This window comes from Cololabis saira, chromosome 2, assembly GCF_033807715.1.
Source record: "Cololabis saira isolate AMF1-May2022 chromosome 2, fColSai1.1, whole genome shotgun sequence".
Classification (NCBI taxonomy): domain Eukaryota; kingdom Metazoa; phylum Chordata; class Actinopteri; order Beloniformes; family Belonidae; genus Cololabis; species Cololabis saira.
The window spans coordinates 14720896-14743193 of NC_084588.1; the positions used below are offsets into that span (position 1 = coordinate 14720896).

At 42.4% G+C, this 22298-nt stretch overlaps 17 non-coding genes across 17 annotated transcripts; 16 read left to right on the forward strand and 1 right to left on the reverse strand.

Annotated features, from left to right (window-relative positions):
• Nucleotides 1–8082: 8082 nt before the first annotated feature.
• trnaq-cug (transfer RNA glutamine (anticodon CUG)) lies at nt 8083–8154 on the forward strand. Its single transcript has one exon. It is a non-coding gene; the product is annotated as a tRNA-Gln (tRNA).
• Nucleotides 8155–8474: 320 nt separating this feature from the next.
• Nucleotides 8475–8546, forward strand: trnaq-cug (transfer RNA glutamine (anticodon CUG)). Its single transcript has one exon. It is a non-coding gene; the product is annotated as a tRNA-Gln (tRNA).
• Nucleotides 8547–8950: 404 nt separating this feature from the next.
• Nucleotides 8951–9022, forward strand: trnaq-cug (transfer RNA glutamine (anticodon CUG)). Its single transcript has one exon. It is a non-coding gene; the product is annotated as a tRNA-Gln (tRNA).
• A 320-nt stretch (nt 9023–9342) lies between these two features.
• Nucleotides 9343–9414, forward strand: trnaq-cug (transfer RNA glutamine (anticodon CUG)). Its single transcript has one exon. It is a non-coding gene; the product is annotated as a tRNA-Gln (tRNA).
• Nucleotides 9415–9712: 298 nt separating this feature from the next.
• trnaq-cug (transfer RNA glutamine (anticodon CUG)) lies at nt 9713–9784 on the forward strand. Its single transcript has one exon. It is a non-coding gene; the product is annotated as a tRNA-Gln (tRNA).
• A 433-nt stretch (nt 9785–10217) lies between these two features.
• Nucleotides 10218–10289, forward strand: trnaq-cug (transfer RNA glutamine (anticodon CUG)). Its single transcript has one exon. It is a non-coding gene; the product is annotated as a tRNA-Gln (tRNA).
• Nucleotides 10290–10609: 320 nt separating this feature from the next.
• Nucleotides 10610–10681, forward strand: trnaq-cug (transfer RNA glutamine (anticodon CUG)). The gene has a single exon. It is a non-coding gene; the product is annotated as a tRNA-Gln (tRNA).
• Nucleotides 10682–11085: 404 nt separating this feature from the next.
• trnaq-cug (transfer RNA glutamine (anticodon CUG)) lies at nt 11086–11157 on the forward strand. Its single transcript has one exon. It is a non-coding gene; the product is annotated as a tRNA-Gln (tRNA).
• A 434-nt stretch (nt 11158–11591) lies between these two features.
• Nucleotides 11592–11663, forward strand: trnaq-cug (transfer RNA glutamine (anticodon CUG)). The gene has a single exon. It is a non-coding gene; the product is annotated as a tRNA-Gln (tRNA).
• Nucleotides 11664–11982: 319 nt separating this feature from the next.
• trnaq-cug (transfer RNA glutamine (anticodon CUG)) lies at nt 11983–12054 on the forward strand. Its single transcript has one exon. It is a non-coding gene; the product is annotated as a tRNA-Gln (tRNA).
• A 404-nt stretch (nt 12055–12458) lies between these two features.
• On the forward strand, nt 12459–12530 carry trnaq-cug (transfer RNA glutamine (anticodon CUG)). The gene has a single exon. It is a non-coding gene; the product is annotated as a tRNA-Gln (tRNA).
• Nucleotides 12531–12964: 434 nt separating this feature from the next.
• Nucleotides 12965–13036, forward strand: trnaq-cug (transfer RNA glutamine (anticodon CUG)). The gene has a single exon. It is a non-coding gene; the product is annotated as a tRNA-Gln (tRNA).
• A 2331-nt stretch (nt 13037–15367) lies between these two features.
• trnaq-cug (transfer RNA glutamine (anticodon CUG)) lies at nt 15368–15439 on the forward strand. Its single transcript has one exon. It is a non-coding gene; the product is annotated as a tRNA-Gln (tRNA).
• A 210-nt stretch (nt 15440–15649) lies between these two features.
• On the forward strand, nt 15650–15721 carry trnaq-cug (transfer RNA glutamine (anticodon CUG)). Its single transcript has one exon. It is a non-coding gene; the product is annotated as a tRNA-Gln (tRNA).
• Nucleotides 15722–16380: 659 nt separating this feature from the next.
• trnaq-cug (transfer RNA glutamine (anticodon CUG)) lies at nt 16381–16452 on the forward strand. Its single transcript has one exon. It is a non-coding gene; the product is annotated as a tRNA-Gln (tRNA).
• A 2781-nt stretch (nt 16453–19233) lies between these two features.
• trnav-uac (transfer RNA valine (anticodon UAC)) lies at nt 19234–19306 on the forward strand. Its single transcript has one exon. It is a non-coding gene; the product is annotated as a tRNA-Val (tRNA).
• Nucleotides 19307–20430: 1124 nt separating this feature from the next.
• On the reverse strand, nt 20431–20503 carry trnav-uac (transfer RNA valine (anticodon UAC)). The gene has a single exon. It is a non-coding gene; the product is annotated as a tRNA-Val (tRNA).
• Between the last annotated feature and the right edge of the window lie 1795 nt (nt 20504–22298).

Sequence of the window (22298 nt, forward strand, 5' to 3'; positions counted from 1 at the left end):
TTTTTGTGTTTTGTTGGGTGTCTTGACATCAATTACACCCAAAAAAACGAACTTTTAACATTCAGTGTATTGTGTGCTTTCTGGGATTTTCCGCATAATTATGCAAAAACGGCGCATCTGGTTTGGTGGCGGACCGTTACGTAACGGTACGCTAAATCACCGCCCCCTCCACCCAGCTACCTGTCTCCTCTCCTCTCCAGCGCACCATTAGGCTGATTTATGGCTGCGTTACACCAACGCAGAGCCTACGGCGTAGGGTTACGCGGCGACGCGCACCGTACGCTGAACCCTACGGCATAGGCTCTGCGTCGATTTAACGCGGAACCATAAATCAGGCTTAACACGAAGCTGTTTAGAGCCCCCTCTGTTCTCATCACCGGAGGACAACTGCTAAGAAGACCCGCGGCCACTGACTGGACTTAAGATAAGGGGACACTGCTGCTTCGCATGCCTTTATTTTTGTGATTGTTTGCGGTGGACTGCTTTGCCGTGCTGCTTTTCCGTGCATGCTTCGCCTGTCGCTCCCGGCTTAACTCTCCGACGCCGCTGTTAGCGTATTGCTTACGGGGAGCTACGGTGCTGCCTTCCAGTCGAGTCCTCTGTTCACGGACTTCTTCATCGGGCTGTAGTCGCCCTGTCTGGGCTGTGTGTGTGGGTGTTTGTGGTTCTGTGTGCGCGCGTGTGTGTGGAGACGGCAGAAGTGTGTAGCAGTTGGGTTGGAGGAGGTTGGGAGGAGGAGCGGGGCAATGATTGACAGGAAAGGGGGAAAAGGACGCGTTTTTCACAGCGCAAAAAAACACCGTCATAAAAAGCCAGGCATGGAGTACTGGAGTGAAGTTTTTCTTGTTACACCCTTTTAGACAGATTTGAGGGATATTGGCCAAGACTTTTAATAGTGTTAAAAGCATGTTAAAAATTATGTCACAATACCTTTAAAATCCGAAGTTCACCTAATGAACGAACGTCCAGATAGACAAATATTTGTGTCCAGCCGCTGTGGATACACTTATAAATCATCAACTAGAGGCCAAAACGTAACTAAATATTAAATTATTTAATTGATGAAATATATAACATGTTGAGAAATTTTTTTTTTTTGTGCCAGAAAATTAATAAATACAAAAATAAAAGCAGGAAAGAGGATACTACAAATACTAAAATGTATGTCGACCTAATTGATGAATATTGAGATATCCGAACATTTAGGTACAGCCTGGACGGTCACGCTTGTTTATGATCAGTGAGATACAGGTTTCTGTTAGAAAAATATAAAAAATTAATAAATTAAATAAAAAAAATAAAAAAGGTAACTGATCCTCATACCAAAATTGAAAAATGAATATTCACCAAATGAAACAAACAAATGTTGGTATCTGCAGAATATTGGCCATTAGCCCTGGTGGCCACAGTTATTAATGAAAGAGATGCATTTGATGAGCAGTTACGTGAAAAACATGTTTTATACATCTGTACATATTATCAAATCGTTTGAGCTTTACCAGATCTTTAAATGATTTAAATAAAACCTCCACAACAACACATGATATTGGTTCTGCTGGGGGTTGAACCAAGGAACGTCTGAGTGTAAAGCAGATGTGATGACCACTACACTACAGAACCTGTTTTCTCTGGTCAACATACTTTTATACATTTTTTTATAATATCCGTTTTCAGTTCCTGTTCACCTGGTTCTTCCAGCAGGTCCATACGGAGGGCTCAAGGGCGGGAACGGTGTGTGTGTCCGTGTGTTGCAGGGGGCACAGAAGGCTGAGCAGCATGTTTTCTCTCGGTATGAAGCTCAACTGACGCACGCAGGGGTTCAAATCATCTGTGTAATTTAATTAATACACATAGAAGCCGGGGATTTCCGTATGTAGATGTGTTGAGACTCACTGCACGATTTCTACAGTCAGATAAGCTCATTAACCCTTGGTGAAGAATGGGGGACAAAACAGAGGAAGAAATAAGTTATGGAAGGGGGGGTGGGGGGACAGGGGTGGCAAAGAGTTTAATATAAATCTATTATGTAGAAGAAGAAAATGACTTCCAAACCAACTTATCTTCATTTCACTTCACATTGGATCACATCCAACAAAACCCAGATGAACGCAGATCAAAGTGACCACAGCAGCGAGTGACGGCTGCTTTGGTTGGTCGACAGCGCTTCCCCACGTTGCACTCCTGCAGCTGCTGCAGTTGTGTCGGTTGTGTTTGGCTGCTGGTGATAACATGCATCTCTTTCATGTGTCTCTGTCTTGAGGTGGCAGCAAACGTCACTGTGGTCACACAGGAAGCAGCTACCAGAAACCCCACGCGTGGGTTTTTACTTGTAAACGGCGTCTTTACTGTTCCGTTGTCATGTAGAAGCTTAAATTCACAACAGCTCTGCTCAAATTTGAAGGAGGAATCTAAGGGTGCTTTCACACCTGTCCCGTTTGGAGCAGTTGTTCCGGAACAGGGAACGTTTCCCCCTAAAGATCGGAACGTTTGGTATATAGACTAGACGGGATGTACCCAAAAAGTGAATGTAAGGAGCATTTATGGGTACAAGTCGGGAACCGGCCTACTTTAAATATTTCAAGGGTGCTGAATCCAAAAAAAATGGTACCGAAATTTTGAGTTTTTGACCTTCTAATTTGCATATCAAAATGGCCGCCAAACTGCCTGTCTTGCTCAGTCGTTGGACCATTTTCCCCAAGTTTTTTTGTAAGTAGGCATTCAAAGATGATGAATTAAGTGTCTAGATCTATAGTCTAGGGTCAGAGCAAGGATATAGTGGAGGCTCAGTGCCTTTTTTATGTATATATATATATATATATATACAGTGTTTCCCCTACCATTATATAGGCCTGGCGGGGCCGCCAGGCCAACGAGACCCCCCGCCAGGCCTAAAAAAAAAAAAATCAATGATCATTTACGTTTAGGAGCCTCTGCAGCTCTGTTCTGCAACGAGTCAACCTGCTTCATTGCCTAGTAACGCTGATGAGAGCGCGGGCATATTATTATATATTATGGGATGTATAGAGTTTGTAGCTAGTCAAAAAAAAAAGAAAAAATATCGCGGGCGACAGACAACATGATATAAAGAAATGTTTCTGCAGGTCCGTGTGTTTGTGTTTGCATGAGACGCTGCAGGAAAGCATGAAGGAAAACACAGCCCGACGACGCACCATGCGTCCGCGGGGTCCTAGTGCCAGCCATGTATGAGCGTCTAGGCTGATTTATGGTTCTGCGGTACACCAACGGCGTAGGGTACGCGGAGACACGCACCGTACATGCGCGTCGCCGTGTACCCTACGCCGTAGTCTCTGCGTTGGTGTACCGCGGACCATAAATCAGCCTTTACCGTTGCTGACACCGGTCCGACTGGTGACCCAGTAAAAAACAAGTAACGCATTTAAACATCTGGCTGGGATCCCGAATGGCTTAATAACCATAAATACAGCCCTTGGTTGTCCCCACTCCCCATGGTACATTTCCAATTTGTTGTTTAGCTTACATTTTTGTTCTGATTGAGCTTCTTTTTTTGGTAAGCAATAATGATGAAAATAAAACAGACAATAGATTGTCTTTCCACTAGAACCACTAAAGGTTCATTTTTCCCCCAGTCAAATGCATGTAACTCTGTTATAACAAAACGGGTAAAACAAATCTACAATGTTTAAATTATTTATAACTGATATAATCTCAATTGTGAATAGGGATGTTTTGTGGCATATGCCGTCAGCACAAGCAGCCGTTAAAAGACGACCATCCCAGAGGGTTTTCATAGAGATCCCTCTGAAATATCTAGAAAAGATGTGCTCAATGCTCATATGGGTCAGACCTTTCAGGCCCATGACACTTTGGTTAAAGGTTAGATTAAATCTAATTATTTAATTGAAGTGATATCATTCAGCAATATAGGCCTACAATGATTTTTAATGTAAAACTTTTTTATATTGCTACATGTCCAATATGCCGTCCCACGCGCCTCGTCTGTTAAGGATTTTTTCGGTGGGTACCACCGGGCCTGAAAAAAATTCTAGGGGAAACACTGATATATATATGCAAAATACCAACTTTTAAGGTGAAATTAAGCATTATTTGTGTCATTTTTTAAGGCCGACATAAATATTCAGTCAATATCACTCTTAAATGTTCCCAGTGTATATATGACATGTGATGTATTCCATATTACATAATAACTAAGAAAAACACCATTGCAAGTTGTCTGAGAATTAATTTTTTATGTAAATAAAGCATAATGCTCTTAATTCAAACACCAAAAAACCCAAGTGAATAGGGGAAAAAAAACATGAAACTTCCCTTGAACAGTTCTACAGATCACATCTTGTTTCTGTATATTTTCTTTCATGTTTCTAGCTGAATTGCTTTGCTTTCGTCTGTCTTCTTCTGTAAGTTCCATAGGTCACTTGTTTTGGTAAATTGTTTTTATACCTTTCTAGTTTCTAGTGTCTTTGGAATTTCATTTTGATTAGTATTTCTTTCTGCAGTCCTTTTCCAAGTTCTTTGGTTACCCACTACAACTCCACATTTAAACAAGGACATTGGTCATCACTCTGACATGTACACATTGCAGTGCATAACAGCCCCAATTTTGGGCATTTGCACAGGCGTGTTGTGCATTGTTTTTTACAGGCACACCTGATCATTTCCAGGCAACTTTCAGGTATTGGGTTCTGTGACATAAGAATGGGCTGTAGTCCTGAATCACCATCTTACCATCCCATGTCCAAGGGTGAAGGAAGCTCAGGTGTGGCATAGTGAGCATTTCTCCAAACCATTGCCTGGTAGTGTACTCTCAGCAGATGGAAGTGGAGCGCATCGCTTGTAGGCGGCATTGCTTCTGGTTTACTTGTCCTGGAGAAAAGTATATGCATTGCTGCATCAACAGAGTCTGTTTTATGCAGCTCATATATTCTGCAGACAAAAGCCTCTGAAGATCTTTGAGTCTCCTCCGTGAGATCACCAATTCCGAGGTTGCTGGTGCATTTTCCAGACTTTCCATGATGTACTTTTGGTGTGACTTGCAATGTATGATGTGGTATCACAACCAGTTAGTGCATGACATGCTACAAGGCTTGGTGCTGAATCCTTTGGCAGTTTGTTAAAAACAGCATCAATTGGTATATATTGTGGCTTCCATGTGGTACCAGACAACAGTCAGAGTTTTTTACATGCTACGTGTGGGAAATGGGAAACGAGAATCACAAGTACATCATTGTCTGTAGAAGACACGACTACTGTGTCTGACTGGCAGTGCACTGCATGTAATACCAATCGGGTATCTGATGACCTAACCTCCGTCTATTCGTCTTTGAACCCACCAGCAACTATCTCTTTATCATCCGGTGCCTGAGCACATAGTTCTTCAGAGAGTAGATTGGCAAGATCAGCTTTGTTGTCAGGGAGGGACAGGAAATTGGTCCAGTTTTTTGGAAGAGGCACATCACGATCCTCAACAAGACGTCTGATTGGTTGAGCTGCTTTTGTGCGTCGTGTCGTGGTAGCACCCTTGATGGTCTCTTCTCTGTATCCGTCAAACACAACATCTATCCTTTTATAGTAACATCCTGCTTTCAACACTGCTCTGACAAATGTGTCGGCCAGATCCCCAAATGTTACTGCTTTGTCTGGCTTTCCAAGGGCAACCACAAGTGCCTGTCCATCTACGATGGGACAAGATGACATGTCGAGAAGTTCAATAGCCTCAGGAAAGACTATGTCTTCAGTTAACTTATTTACTACTACAGACTTGTTTCCGCTGCGAAGTGTCCCATTAATTTCAGCAAGGGATATGGGAACTGGCAGAAGCTTGTGTTTTAGGACAGCTGGTAAGTCAACTGGACGACCTGCCTCATAGGCCGTAACAAGCCGTTTGAGAATGTTTCGGTCAGCCTTTATGACAGTTCTGTTGTCTTTGATTTTAGGATTTTTGGCCACTTCATACAGAGATGCAAATGTTTTAGCTTTGCTCTTATGTAGGGTTGCATGGATTGGGACCTCTGGTTTATCTTTGTCCTCAGGAACAATCATCCTTTTCTCAATGAATTAATTCACTTTTTCTTGTCCTAGGTCTTTGGCAGAAAGTAATGAGCTTTGGATAACCTCTGTGGCAACGCCTTTCGTGGCGAGATTTTGCAATGAGCCTGAGGAGACTGAATCAAACACCTTGAACCCTTTGAAGACTAAAACCAATGCCATTTCGTCTCTGTTGTCTCTCTTTTCACAGGATTTGGTAGCTTCATTGTGGACATAGGTTTTCTCAGATGTGTTGCTGAACATCAAATGTGTCTCTTCTGGTACATGGGACCTCATGTTGTAGGAGAGTGTCCATCTGGAAAGGGCTGAAGGTGTCTTAGTAATGCCAATGATCCCCCCCTCCTTTTTTCCCTGTTCCGTTGATCCACTCCATTGCTTGGTCTGGATCATTGAATCGTTGATCGGACCGCTTCACAACAAAGTTGCCTCTTTGGAACTCAGATAGTACAGGTTCTAGGAGTTGGTGCATCTCAGCAATATACACTGGCCCCCATCTTGCATAGTTCAGGTGGTCATATCGCATGAAGTACGGCAACATCCAGCTGAAGGAGTGAAGATGAAGCTCTCAGAGTCCATCACGCTGAGCTCGTGTAAACTGCAACAGTGTTGAGACCATATCCATGTAGTTCCACCAGAAGACAAAGTTGACATCTTCAGATCTACTTGCGATGAAATCTTTGAGGAGACTGTCAAACCGTTCCTGCTTCAGATATGTTATCAACTGAGGAATCATTTCACATCAGCAGCCATAGCAGAGATCTCATCATGGCATTCCTTGTTTGATTCTGCAGCAAACGCGAGGAATGTTGGTAACAAAAGCTGCCATAGGGCCTGCAAGGTCAGTTTGTGAGCTCTCATACCCTTGTTGTATGCTTTCCCTGACATGACAAGCATGACAGCACCCTCCCCCAGTAATCCACTCTCCAGCCACACTTCAGCTAGACCAGACCCAGCCATGTGATCTCCGATAGCCTTTATAATATATAATCATATAATATGGTGTACATCATATGTCATATCAATAGGGAAAATTTCAGAGTAACTTTTATTTAATATTTATGTCGGCCTTAAAAAATGACACAAATAATGCTTAATTTCACCTTAAATGTTGGTATTTTGCATATACTGTAGATGTACATAAAAAAGGCACTGAACCTCCACTATATCCTTGTTTGACCCTTGACTATCGATCTAGAAACTTAATTTCCTCATCTTGATTGCCTACTTACAAAAAAAATAGGAGGAAATGGTCCAATAACTGTGCAAGATGGGCAATTTGGCAGCCATTTTACTATGCAAATTAGAAGGTAAAAAACTCAAAATTTCACTCGGGTACCGGTTTTTTTGGACTCAGCACCCTTGAAATATGTAAGGTAGGCCGGTTCCCGACTTGTACCCATAAATGCTCCTTACTTCTTATAAAAGGCCTTTCTTCTGAAATCCGTCTAGACTATTACTGCTTCTGGAAATTCGATTGGATACTTGCACATCCAGGAAATTTGTTTGTATCCTTCCTGCTTCTAGAAATTTGTTTGGATCCCGGTTGGTTCTGGATTTTATGTTCCCATTGTGTAATGTTTAGCACTCTGGACTCTGAATCCAGCGATCCAAGTTCAAATCTCAGTGAGACCTCGACATTTCCTGAATTTCAATCTGGGTTGGTGAAGTATCTTTGTATGGATCCTCCTGAAAGTTGTTTGGATCCTTGCTGGCCCTGGAAATTTGATTGGATTCTTGCTGGTCCTGGAAATTTGTTTAGATCCTTGCTGGTTAAGAGTTTTTTTTTGGATCCTTGCTGGTCCTGGACATTTGATTGGATACTTGCTGGTTTTGGGTATTTGATTGCATACTTGCTGGTTCTGGATATTTTATTGTATAGTTGCTCATCCTGGAAATGTGTTTAGCTGGTTGTTCAAATTTGTTTGGATCCTTACTGTTTCTGGAAATTCGATTGGATACTTGCTGATCCATTAAATTTGTTTGTATCCTTCTTGCTTCTAGAAATTTGTTTGGATCCCAGTTGGTTCTGGATTTTATGGTCCCATGGTGTAATGGTTAGCACTCTGGACTCTGAATCCAGCGATCCGAGTTCAAATCTCGGTGAGACCTCGACGTTTCCCTGAATTTCAATCTGGGTCAGTAAAATATCTTTCCATGGATCCTGCTGAAGATTTGTTTCAATCCTTGGTGGTGCTGGGTATTTGATTGGATACTTGCTGGTTCTGGATATTTGATTGGATAGTTGTTCATCCTGAAAATTTGTTTAGTTGGTTGTTCAAATACGTTTGGATCCATACTGTTTCTCGATATTTGATTGGATACTTGCATTTTCTGGAAATTCGATTGGATACTTGCTGATCCATGAAATTTGTTTGTATCCTTCCTGCTTCTAGAAATATGTTTGGATCCCGGTTTGTCTTTGGATTTATGGTCCCATGGTGTAATGGTTAGCACTCTGGACTCTGAATCCAGCGATCCGAGTTCAAATCTCGGTGAGACCTCGACGTTTCCTGAATTTCAATCTGGGTTAGTAAAGTATCTTTCTATGGATCCTCCTGAAAGTTGTTTGGATCCTTGCTGGCCCTGGAAATTTGATTGGATTCTTGCTGGTCCTGGAAATTTGTTTAGATCCTTGCTGGTTAAGAGTTTTTTTTGGATCCTTGCTGGTCCTGGAAATTTGATTGGATACTTGCTGGTTTTGGGTATTTGATTGCATACTTGCTGGTTCTGGATATTTTATTGTATAGTTGCTCATCCTGGAAATGTGTTTAGCTGGTTGTTCAAATTTGTTTGGATCCTTACTGTTTCTGGAAATTCGATTGGATACTTGCTGATCCATTAAATTTGTTTGTATCCTTCTTGCTTCTAGAAATTTGTTTGGATCCCAGTTGGTTCTGGATTTTATGGTCCCATGGTGTGATGGTTAGCACTCTGGACTCTGAATCCAGCGATCCGAGTTCAAATCTCGGTGAGACCTCGACGTTTCCCTGAATTTCAATCTGGGTCAGTAAAATATCTTTCCATGGATCCTGCTGAAGATTTGTTTCAATCCTTGGTGGTGCTGGGTATTTGATTGGATACTTGCTGGTTCTGGATATTTGATTGGATAGTTGTTCATCCTGAAAATTTGTTTAGTTGGTTGTTCAAATACGTTTGGATCCATACTGTTTCTCGATATTTGATTGGATACTTGCATTTTCTGGAAATTCGATTGGATACTTGCTGATCCATGAAATTTGTTTGTATCCTTCCTGCTTCTAGAAATTTGTTTGGATCCCGGTTGGTTCTGGATTTTATGGTCCCATGGTGTAATGGTTAGCACTCTGGACTCTGAATCCAGCGATCCGAGTTCAAATCTCGGTGAGACCTCGACGTTTCCTGAATTTCAATCTGGGTTAGTAAAGTGTCTTTCTATGGATCCTCCTGAAAGTTGTTTGGATCCTTGCTAGCCCTGGAAATTCAATTGCATACTTGCTGGTTCTGGAAATTTGATTGGATTCTTGCTGGTCCTGGAAATCTGTTTAGATCCTTGCTGGTTAAGAGTTTTTTTTTTGGATCCTTGCTGGTCCTGGAAATTCGATTGGATACTTGCTGGTTTTGGGTATTTGATTGCATACTTGCTGGTTGCTAGAAATTTGTTTGGATCCCGGTTGGTTCTGGATTTTATGGTCCCATGGTGTAATGGTTAGCACTCTGGACTCTGAATCCAGCGATCCGAGTTCAAATCTCGGTGAGACCTCGACGTTTCCTGAATTTCAATCTGGGTTAGTAAAGTATCTTTCTATGGATCCTCCTGAAAGTTGTTTGGATCCTTGCTAGCCCTGGAAATTCAATTGCATACTTGCTGGTTCTGGAAATTTGATTGGATTCTTGCTGGTCCTGGAAATTTGTTTAGATCCTTGCTGGTTAAGAGTTTTTTTTTGGATCCTTGCTGGTCCTGGAAATTTGATTGGATACTTGCTGGTTTTGGGTATTTGATTGCATACTTGCTGGTTCTGGATATTTTATTGGATAGTTGCTCATCTTGGAAATTTGTTTAGCTGGTTGTTCAAATTTGTTTGGATCCTTACTGTTTCTGGAAATTCGATTGGATACTTGCTGATCTATGAAATTTGTTGTATCCTTCTTGCTTCTAGAAATTTGTTTGGATCCCGGTTGGTTCTGGATTTCACGGTCCCATGGTGTAATGGTTAGCACTCTGGACTCTGAATCCAGCGATCCGAGTTCAAATCTCGGTGAGACCTCGACGTTTCCCTGAATTTCAATCTGGGTCAGTAAAATATCTTTCCATGGATCCTCCTGAAAATTTGTTTCAATCCTTGGTGGTGCTGGATATTTGATTGGATACTTGCTGGTTCTGGATATTTGATTGGATAGTTGTTCATCCTGAAAATTTGTTTAGTTGGTTGTTCAAATACGTTTGGATCCATACTGTTTCTCGATATTTGATTGGATACTTGCATTTTCTGGAAATTCGATTGGATACTTGCTGATCCATGAAATTTGTTTGTATCCTTCCTGCTTCTAAAAATATGTTTGGATCCCGGTTTGTCCTTGGTTTTATGGTCCCATGGTGTAATGGTTAGCACTCTGGACTCTGAATCCAGCGATCCGAGTTCAAATCTCGGTGAGACCTCGACGTTTCCTGAATTTCAATCTGGGTTAGTAAAGTATCTTTCTATGGATCCTCCTGAAAGTTGTTTGGATCCTTGCTGGCCCTGGAAATTTGATTGGATTCTTGCTGGTCCTGGAAATTTGTTTAGATCCTTGCTGGTTAAGAGTTTTTTTTGGATCCTTGCTGGTTCTGGAAATTCGATTGGATACTTGCTGGTTTTGGGTATTTGATTGCATACTTGCTGGTTCTGGATATTTTATTGGATAGTTGCTCATCCTGGAAATTTGTTTAGCTGGTTGTTCAAATTTGTTTGGATCCTTACTGTTTCTGGAAATTCGATTGGATACTTGCTGATCCATGAAATTTGTTTGTATCCTTCTTGCTTCTAGAAATTTGTTTGGATCCCGGTTGGTTCTGGATTTTATGGTCCCATGGTGTAATGGTTAGCACTCTGGACTCTGAATCCAGCGATCCGAGTTCAAATCTCGGTGAGACCTCGACGTTTCCTGAATTTCAATCTGGGTTAGTAAAGTGTCTTTCTATGGATCCTCCTGAAAGTTGTTTGGATCCTTGCTAGCCCTGGAAATTCAATTGCATACTTGCTGGTTCTGGAAATTTGATTGGATTCTTGCTGGTCCTGGAAATCTGTTTAGATCCTTGCTGGTTAAGAGTTTTTTTTTTGGATCCTTGCTGGTCCTGGAAATTCGATTGGATACTTGCTGGTTTTGGGTATTTGATTGCATACTTGCTGGTTCTGGATATTTTATTGGATAGTTGCTCATCCTGGAAATTTGTTTAGCTGGTTGTTCAAATTTGTTTGGATCCTTACTGTTTCTGGAAATTCGATTGGATACTTGCTGATCTATGAAATTTGTTGTATCCTTCTTGCTTCTAGAAATTTGTTTGGATCCCGGTTGGTTCTGGATTTCACGGTCCCATGGTGTAATGGTTAGCACTCTGGACTCTGAATCCAGCGATCTGAGTTCAAATCTCGGTGAGACCTCGACATTTCCTGAATTTCAATCTGGGTTAGTAAAGTATCTTTCTTTGGATCCTCCTGAAAATTTGTTTCAATCCTTGGTGGTGCTGGATATTTGATTGGATACTTGCTGGTTCTGGATATTTGATTGGATAGTTGTTCATCCTGAAAATTTGTTTAGTTGGTTGTTCAAATACGTTTGGATCCATACTGTTTCTCGATATTTGATTGGATACTTGCATTTTCTGGAAATTCGATTGGATACTTGCTGATCCATGAAATTTGTTTGTATCCTTCCTGCTTCTAGAAATATGTTTGGATCCCGGTTTGTCTTTGGATTTATGGTCCCATGGTGTAATGGTTAGCACTCTGGACTCTGAATCCAGCGATCCGAGTTCAAATCTCGGTGAGACCTCGACGTTTCCTGAATTTCAATCTGGGTTAGTAAAGTATCTTTCTATGGATCCTCCTGAAAGTTGTTTGGATCCTTGCTGGCCCTGGAAATTTGATTGGATTCTTGCTGGTCCTGGAAATTTGTTTAGATCCTTGCTGGTTAAGAGTTTTTTTTGGATCCTTGCTGGTTCTGGAAATTCGATTGGATACTTGCTGGTTTTGGGTATTTGATTGCATACTTGCTGGTTCTGGATATTTTATTGGATAGTTGCTCATCCTGGAAATTTGTTTAGCTGGTTGTTCAAATTTGTTTGGATCCTTACTGTTTCTGGAAATTCGATTGGATACTTGCTGATCCATGAAATTTGTTTGTATCCTTCTTGCTTCTAGAAATTTGTTTGGATCCCGGTTGGTTCTGGATTTTATGGTCCCATGGTGTAATGGTTAGCACTCTGGACTCTGAATCCAGCGATCCGAGTTCAAATCTCGGTGAGACCTCGACGTTTCCTGAATTTCAATCTGGGTTAGTAAAGTGTCTTTCTATGGATCCTCCTGAAAGTTGTTTGGATCCTTGCTAGCCCTGGAAATTCAATTGCATACTTGCTGGTTCTGGAAATTTGATTGGATTCTTGCTGGTCCTGGAAATCTGTTTAGATCCTTGCTGGTTAAGAGTTTTTTTTTTGGATCCTTGCTGGTCCTGGAAATTCGATTGGATACTTGCTGGTTTTGGGTATTTGATTGCATACTTGCTGGTTCTGGATATTTTATTGGATAGTTGCTCATCCTGGAAATTTGTTTAGCTGGTTGTTCAAATTTGTTTGGATCCTTACTGTTTCTGGAAATTCGATTGGATACTTGCTGATCTATGAAATTTGTTGTATCCTTCTTGCTTCTAGAAATTTGTTTGGATCCCGGTTGGTTCTGGATTTCACGGTCCCATGGTGTAATGGTTAGCACTCTGGACTCTGAATCCAGCGATCTGAGTTCAAATCTCGGTGAGACCTCGACATTTCCTGAATTTCAATCTGGGTTAGTAAAGTATCTTTCTATGGATCCTCCTGAAAATTGTTTGGATCCTTGCTAGCCCTGGAAATTCAATTGCATACTTGCTGGTTCTGGATATTTGATTGGATCCTTGCTGGTCCTGGAAATCTGTTTAGATCCTTGCTGGTTAAGAGTTTTTTTTTGATCCTTGCTGGTCCTGGAAATTCGATTGGATACTTGCTGGTTTTGGGTATTTGATTGCATACTTGCTGGTTCTGGATATTTTATTGGATAGTTGCTCATCCTGGAAATTTGTTTAGCTGGTTGTTCAAATTTGTTTGGATACTTGCATTTTCTGGAAATTCGATTGGATACTTGCTGATCCATGAAATTTGTTTGTATCCTTCCTGCTTCTAGAAATATGTTTGGATCCCGGTGTTGTGCAACTCGGGTAGCTTGGCTGATCAGTTATCGAAGGGTTATTAATAATTTTATTCAAGAATTATTAATAATTAATAAAGTCGACTTTTTATCAAATTGAATGACCAATATGATAAATAAAATCCTCGGGGCACCACTCCGGGGCCTTAAATCCGGAGAAATGATAACTTAACAGCAGAAAATCAGTCTCAATATGATTTGAATTATCCTGCAGAACAGCAAATCTTACTATATCTTACAGAATAACAATGAAAGCGTGATATCCGAACACTAGGCTCTGCTTAAACAAATCAATTTGTGACCAAATCTTGCATGAAATAACAACAACCACTCATTAAAAATCAATCAGGATTTATTTACATACAGGTGTCAAAAGATGATAAATGGATACCCAATAAATCCCGATGGCAGAACTTAAGTATTATAAAACAATTAATTAACTAGAAAAACATCAATAGAAAAATATGACATGAAAGTTAAATGCATGGAATGAAAAGAAAAGAATCAAATGTAATAAACATGGTATCAACGAACATGTACGGTTTAAAACATGGCTGCGGTGTTTAAGGAAGCCGGGGTATTTAAAGATGGCGGAACCCTCTTTAAGCCACGTGCAGATCTAGACCGGATGTTACTCCCGGTGTTCTAAACGTGACTACGGCAGAAAACAGCACTTTAAAACATGAATGACTGGCGGAAAGTAGTGACTACAAATTAATGAAAACAGTCCTGATAATGATGCTGATGTAATCTCAGCTCTGAACACAGATTTAGCTCTGTAACACTCCCAGTTAAACTCATACACCCAGGTCTCAAAACCTCACGCCTCCTCGGGTCTCCGGGTGCCGATCAGGGGTTCCTGCCGGGTCTTTGATCGGAGTCCGATCCAAGAGAGTCCTCCCGCCTCTCCCGCTCCTCCTCCTGACTCTGGAATCACGAGAGGACGGGGGTACAGCTGAAGCAGCTGGCGCTCCAGCCCCGATCCGGAGGCTATCACGTTCTCTCGGGGGCGCGCGGGGCCAGTCTACTTCTTCTGAGTGCTGGTGCCCGTCGGCCTGAGCGCGTGGCCCCGGGACGGGCGGCGGGATGCGTCTCGGTTCTGCGCGGGGCAGGCTGTCCACAGGTCCTTTCAGGTGAAGTTTAAGAGCAGAGAGAGAGGTTAGAACAGAGGAACGGGTCTCACCCTGGGCCGGGGCCGAGCTTCGAAGCGGCTTCCCCCCCCTTTCCAGCTCCCAGGGACCGGGGATACGTGAAGCAGGACTCTGGATGAAAAGTTGAGACCGAGAGCTGATGGGGGCGGCTCCGCGCACCGCGGCTTCAACGGGCTGCAGGTCCAACGGAGCGGCCCGATGGGGCCTTACACCTCCCCCCAGCCGGGGGGAGAAAGGAAGATGGGATCTTGGCCCAGAGCCAAACGATCCAGCTCGGATGAGATGAAGTGGAGAAGCGAGAGAGTAAAAAGAGAGAGAGATGCAGCCGGCGCTGTCTGCGCCGCGGGTCCTCGCTGATCCTCCGGCCAGACCACGCCGCAGATCCCCCCCTTTGGGGGGGGGGGGGAGGTCGTGGTCCCTTTGGCCCGGAGCCAAAGGTGGACGAACTGACCCACTGGTTGATGAAGGAGAAAAGAGAGAGATGAACGCGCAGCGCAGCGTTTTGATCCTACGCGCGCTGCGGTGACGTCATCGGTGCCTCATTGCGATTGGATGCGCGCCGCTTGTAGGCGCCACCCCCCCCACGCAAGGCATGCTGGGGGTTGTAGTTCAGGTCGGCCATTTTTGGAGGCACATTACAGCCGATTTTCAGCTGAGCCGTTTCAAAGTTGAATATACACATTCACAAAGTGTTCATACATTTTATAAGCTCAGAGTTCACATGGGCGACGCCCAACACCGGTTTGTCCTTGGTTTTATGGTCCCATGGTGTAATGGTTAGCACTCTGGACTCTGAATCCAGTGATCCGAGTTCAAATCTCGGTGAGACCTCAACGTTTCCTGAATTTCAATTTGGGTCAGTAAAGTATCTTTCCATGGATCCTCCTGAAAATTTGTTTAGATCCTTGCTGGTCCTGGAAATTCGATTGGATGCTTGCTGGTTCTGGATATTTGATTGGATACTTGCTGATTGATCAAAAATGTTTGTAATCTTCCTGCTTCTAGAAATTTGTTTGGATCCCGGTTGCTCCTGGGTTTTATGGTCCCATGGTGTAATGGTTAGCACTCTGGACTCTGAATCCAGCGATCCGATTTCAAATCTCGGTGAGACCTCTACGTTTCCTGAATTTCAATCTGGGTTAGTAAAGTATCTTTCTATGGATCATCCTGAAACTTTTTTGCATCATTGCTGGTCCTGGAAATTTATTTAGATCCTTGCTGGTTTTTCAAATTTGTTTGGAACCATACTGTTTCTTGATATTTGATTGGATACTTGCCGGTTCTGGAAATTCGATTGCATACTTGCTGGTTCTGGAAATTCGATTGGATACCTGCTGGTTCTGGATATTATATTGGATACTTGCTGGTCCTGGAAATTCGATAGGATATTTGCTGATCCATGAAAATCTTTTGTATCCTTCCTGTTTCTGGAAATTTGTTTGGATCCCAGTTTGATCTGGTTTTTATGGTCCCATGTTGTAATGGTTAGCACTCTGGACTCTGAATCCAGCGATCCAAGTTCAAATCTCGGTGAGACCTCAACGTTTCCTGAATTTCAATCTGGTTTAGTAAAGTATCTTTCCATGGATCATCCTGAAAATCTGTTTGGATCCTTGCCCGTCCTGGAAATTTCTTTGCTGTTTGTTCAAATTTGTTTTTGATCCTTGCTCGTTCTGGAAATTCGATTGGATACTTGCTTATCCAGGATATTTGTTTGTATCCTTACTGCTTCTGGAAATTTTCTTTGGATCCTTGTTGTTACAGAGCTTTATGGTCTCATGGTGTAATGGTTAGCACTCTGGACTCTGAATCCAGTGATCCGAGTTCAAATCTCGGTGAGACCTCAACATTTCCTGAGTTTCAATCTGGGTTAGTAAAGTATCTTTCCATGGATCCTCCTGAAACTTTTTTGGATCCTTGCTGGTCCTCCTTTTATAGTAACATCCTGCTTTCAACACTGCTCTGACAAATGTGTCGGCCAGATTCCCAAATGTTACTGCTTTGTCTGGTCTTTCCAAGGGCAACCAAAAGTGCCTGTCCATATACGATGGGACAAGATGACATGTTGAGAAGTTCAATAGCCTCAGGACAGACTAAGTCTTCAGTTAACTTATTTACTAATACAGACTTGTTTCCAGTGCGAAGTGTCCCATTAATTTCAGCAAGGGATTTGGGAACTGGCAGAAGCTTGTGTTTTAGGACAGCTGGTAAGTCAACTGGACGACCTGCCTCATAGGCCGTAACAAGGCGTTTGAGAATGTTTCGGGGAGCCTTTATGACAGTTCTGTTGTCTTTGATTTTAGGATTTTTGGCCACTTCATACAGAGATGCAAATGTTTTAGCTTTGCTCTTATGTAGGGTTGCATGGATTGGGACCTCTGGTTTATCTTTGTCCTCAGGAACAATCATCCTTTTCTCAATGAATGAATTCACTTTTTCTTGTCCTAGGTCTTTGGCAGAAAGTAATGAGCTTTGGATAACCTCTGTGGCAACGTCTTTCGTGGCGAGATTTTGCAATGAGCCTGAGGAGACTGAATCAAACACCTTGAACCCTTTGAAGACTAAAACCAATGCCATTTTGTCTCTGTTGTCTCTCTTTTCACAGGATTTGGTAGCTTCATTGTGGACGTAGGTTTTCTCAGATGTGTTGCTGAACATCAAATGTGTCTCTTCTGGTACATGGGACCTCATGTTGTAGGAGAGTGTCCATCTGGAAAGGGCTGAAGGTGTCTTAGTAATGCCAATGATCCCCCCCTCCTTTTTTCCCTGTTCCGTTGATCCACTCCATTGCTTGGTCTGGATCATTGAATCGTTGATCGGACCGCTTCACAACAAAGTTGCCTCTTTGGAACTCAGATAGTACAGGTTCTAGGAGTTGGTGCATCTCAGCAATATACACTGGCCCCCATCTTGCATAGTTCAGGTGGTCATATCGCATGAAGTACGGCAACATCCAGCTGAAGGAGTGAAGATGAAGCTCTCAGAGTCCATCACGCTGAGCTCGTGTAAACTGCAACAGTGTTGAGACCATATCCATGTAGTTCCACCAGAAGACAAAGTTGACATCTTCAGATCTACTTGCGATGAAATCTTTGAGGAGACTGTCAAACTGTTCCTGCTTCAGATATGTTATCAACTGAGGAATCATCACATCAGCAGCCATAGCAGAGATCTCATCATGGCATTCCTTGTTTGATTCTGCAGCAAACGCGAGGTACAGCTGATCCAGAATGGTGCTGCCCGGAGAAAGTGGACCACATCACTCCAGTTCTGAGGTCCTTACACCAGCTTCCTATATTTAAGATAATAGACTTTAAAACTTATGTTAGTTTATAAATCACAGAATGGTTTAGGACCAAAATACATCAGGGATTTGTTGTCATGGCAACAGTCCAGACCTTTCAGGTCTTCTGGTTCAAGTCTGTGTCCCCAGAATCAGAACCAAACCGGGAGAAGCAGCATTCAGCTTCTATGTTCCACAGATCTGGAACAAACTTCCAGAAAACTGCAGGAATGCTGAAACCCTCAGTTCCTTTAAATCAATTAAAATGTATTAGTTTACAGCTGCCTTTGATGAATTATTTAAACTATTCTGAATTTAACTTTAAACAATGTTAATTTCAGTACTCAATTGTAACTCTAGTTTAAGTCCAACTTTTCTTTTCTCTCCTCCTGACTCTTCATATATTTATCATGGAAAGCACCTTGACTTGCCTTGTTGCTGAAATGTGCTCTACAAATAAACTCGCCTTGCCTTCAGTCAAGCTGTCCTGCTCTACCATCGCTTGAATCGTCTCCCGGAGCTTCTCCAGGACCATCTCCTTTACTTCCACTTGAAATGGTTTTTAAATGGTGCTCCATGGCTTCTATTTCCTTCAGTCGATACATGTCGGAGGAGCTGCAGAGCTACTGTTGAATATTTGCAGCAGGACATCCCGTTTCAAATGTTGTTTTGGTGCCACCATCCTTGGACATCCTTGGAAGGTTCCAGTCTACCCCAGAGCCAGTTGACGATCTCCTAGTAATATTAGCAGCACAATGAAACATGTTCTCTCTCACATATGAATTACAGTGTTCTGTTAGGGCTTTACTTACCTGCACTTTTGTCAGTACAGTGCTTGGTGCTAAGAGGCAAAGATGAAGACACGTGCTTTCTTCCAGATGAGGTCTCTGCCATCACCGGGTGCTGAACATCACCAGTAACATAGCTGCCATTCGGAAGCATTTGTGTTCTGCCTCAATCAGGTCTCCAGCTTCAACATGGTCTTGCAAACAGACTTCCAGCCCATATCAGATTTTCAGACATTGTGTGAAAGTTTTTTTCTGAGTTGCTAGCATCAACTTTTACATCTGTTTATACATATCAGATGCATCTGCATCTACACTGGTTTCAAGTTGGGGAAACAATATCATACTAGGTACGGTGTTGGATGATGTTTTTCGCTGTGGACCTGGAAAAAGTTAAACGGTAAAACAGATAAACTTGTGTTATTCTCAATAACACTAGCGCAGCTGGTAGAGTAGTACAGTTTTTTTGGTTTCCATGGCCGACTGGTTATCAAGTACTGTAGCTCAGTCAGTTCTGTTACACTATTACAAATGAGATTCCTACAGTTAACCTTTAAGGTTCTGTAGTGTAGAGGTCATCATGTCTGCTTTACACGCAGAAGGTCCTGGGTTCAACCCCCAGCAGAACCAAGTATGCAACTTTAACCACCTGGAATGGCTGCCAGTTCTGTGTCTAAGTTGTCAGATTTTCCCCAAAGACTTTGAAAATGTGACACTGGTGAATGAGGTTGAACAGCTGTCTTCCAACCCGTCCACTTTAAATATTCCTCCAATAATACTTAAACTATTGGAGAAATTGTTCTGTTGTGCCTTTACAATTTCAACCGTGTCGCAGGTGATGTTACAGCTTGAAGTCTGAAGTCTGGGGAGGCGCATCAATGCACTGATGGATATCGGTTCATGTACCACTCTGTCTCACACGTGGTAATAAAGTTGTCATCACATCTAATTTACATGCAGAAGGTTCTGGGTCCAACCCCCAGCAGAACTAGATTTACTGCCATGAAGCTCTGAGATAATCCTGAGAAAGCCATTGCTTCTGTCATATTGTGTGTACAGTTTCAATTTCAATTTCAATGTATTTTATTTGGTAAGGAGGGACAGTGCACATCATTATGCATTTTACAAAATAAAAGCAGATGCACCCAAATGTAGCCTATTGGCTAATTTAAAAAAGTTTAAGAGCAATACAATGTTCAGTTAAAAAAAAAAACACACGCACACACAATACAAAATTCAGTTTAACAACTGAATTTTAAATCAACAAAGTTATTTAAAGCATTTCATTCTTCACACTGTGGAGAATAAAAGCAGTCCACTCAACACTTCTATCAGTTAAAGTATTGTTTCCTTCTGTCTTCTCTACCACTGCTGGAAACTAAATCTCCCCGTGAGGGGCCGTAAGGCAATAAACTGAACAGCAGTAAATGGTGATTAAGAAGATGGACCAATTGATCAACTGGTGATCAGAAGTGGCTAGGCATTTCTAATCACTTCCTTGGGTGTTCGTGTCCTGCCTCAGTGAACTCTGACACATGTATACTGTATGTTCTCCATCCATCGTCTATACCTATTTATTGTTGGGTTAAGGGTTGGGGATGGGGGTGTCTGCTGAAGCAAATGTGTAGTCTGTTGTGTTCACATAAAAAACTCACAGATCTCAATGTAAATTCTGAAACTGGTCTTCAACAAATCAGAACTGGTGAGCGAATAAAGAACCAAAAGGTTCCAGGGGTAAGTCCCACAATTGAATGTGGTTCTGCTGGGGATTGAACCCAGGACCTTCTGCGTGTAAAGCAGACGTGATGACCACTACACCACAGAACCACTGAGAACCTTATTGTCACCGCATAAAACCAACATGGCCACAGATCCACATTTTTCTAAGCCTAGATCAGATTTTTTAGAATCTGATCTTTTTGACTAACTCTTGTATGCGTGGTGACCTCCAGACGTAGAACCGATGAGAACAAAGCAAAGCAGAGGGGGGATGAAACTGGCTTTGCTACCTTCACAAATGGTTTGGTGAAGTGATGGCGTCCTCTTTGAAAACGTATGCATATTTGATATCTGCGTCTACACTGGTTTCCAGTTAGAGAAACAACATTGTGCGCAGTACATGGGCTTCCCTGCTGATCATAACAATTTACCGCTAGCAGATTTTTTTATCCGAGGTAACTAACAATCAAGCTACAGTAAATGTAGTAAGTTAAGGAGTAAGTAGGGGTGTGGGTTTATCGGAGAGTGAAATAAAGCTGTTAGAAGAGGAGATGTTCTTGGAAGAGGAGGATTTTCAAGAAAAGTTCTTGAATACAGAGACGGGCGACCTTGTTTTTGAACCATCTGGCATGTTGTCCCACCCTTGCGGAACCAGGAAGGAGAACTCTCCCGACTGAGATCTCCTCTGGTGAAGAGAGGGCAGGCCCTGCTGACGTTCCTGTGATGTCCGGGGAGGGGCTTGGGTCTTTACAATTTAGATTAAGCAGGTTCGGACCCTGAAGTCACTTTGTAGAGTCAGGGACTCATGTTTGATCCGGGCAACCACAGATAGTCAGTGAAGGTCAAGGAACAGAGGTGTGACTTGACCTTTTGGGGTGATTAAAGACTAGACGAGACGAGCAAAAATCTGGGCTAAACCTTTGATCATCTGCATGTAAAGAGAAGACATAATAATTATACCACACAACCTCAGGAAACCTACAGTACATGAACCCATCATCTGGATCTTTACATGACCAGGTTGGTATCCCACAGACTGAAAAAGGTTCCGCCCCGTGCAGAGTAAGCAACCCTTATTGAAGGCATCATTTGGAGCTGAACATCACCAGTAACGTTCAACTGTTCCCGTTCTGCTTCAGTCAACTCTGCACCTCTTTTCTGCATTGGGATGTACATAAGACTACGGTTGCCTTTTGGGGAAAAGTTTGCTCAGTGACAGCGATGATGACTGATGAGATATATTTAAATATGACTTAGGGATGCTCTCGCAGGGTTGCTCTCTCCTTCTTTGTCACATGCGGGTGTTATTTAAACCATCTTCCCTGTGTTTTTTTATCTGAATACTCTTCAGCAGCAGGGGCCTTCTCTTCATCTCGTCATGTCAGCAAGTCACTCAAAGTTCACTCATACTTTCCCGTATCTCATTTTATTATCACCATCTTAAGTCCTTTACTCATCTGATGGTGTTGGCAAGAAAAAATAACTGTTTTATGACGAAAAAATGCCATTGGTGGCTGTTGCTAATTTGCTTTAGCTGATAGGAGCCGTTCTCTCTGAACAATTACGAATCCAGCAGCGACAAACTCCTGAGGGAGACAGAGAGTGATTTTTTTCATGTTTGGTGTGTCAGCCTGCTATGTTTCACATCTTTCAGAGCTTAAAACAGTAAGGCAGCTATGATTATTCCTGCTGCAGCCTGGAAAGATACAATTCGAAGTCTTTTTTCAGGTGTGATTTTTCAAGAGATGAACAGTCAAGGAGCAGATATAAACTCGACACTGTCACAGTTTCAGTGTGTAGGATTCCTGTAGTTGGGAGGTATTCACAATCAACAGAGACCCCACAACCCACAAGACCAGAGGAACTGTTGCAAACAACCCAGTAGCAGACACACCAGGACACC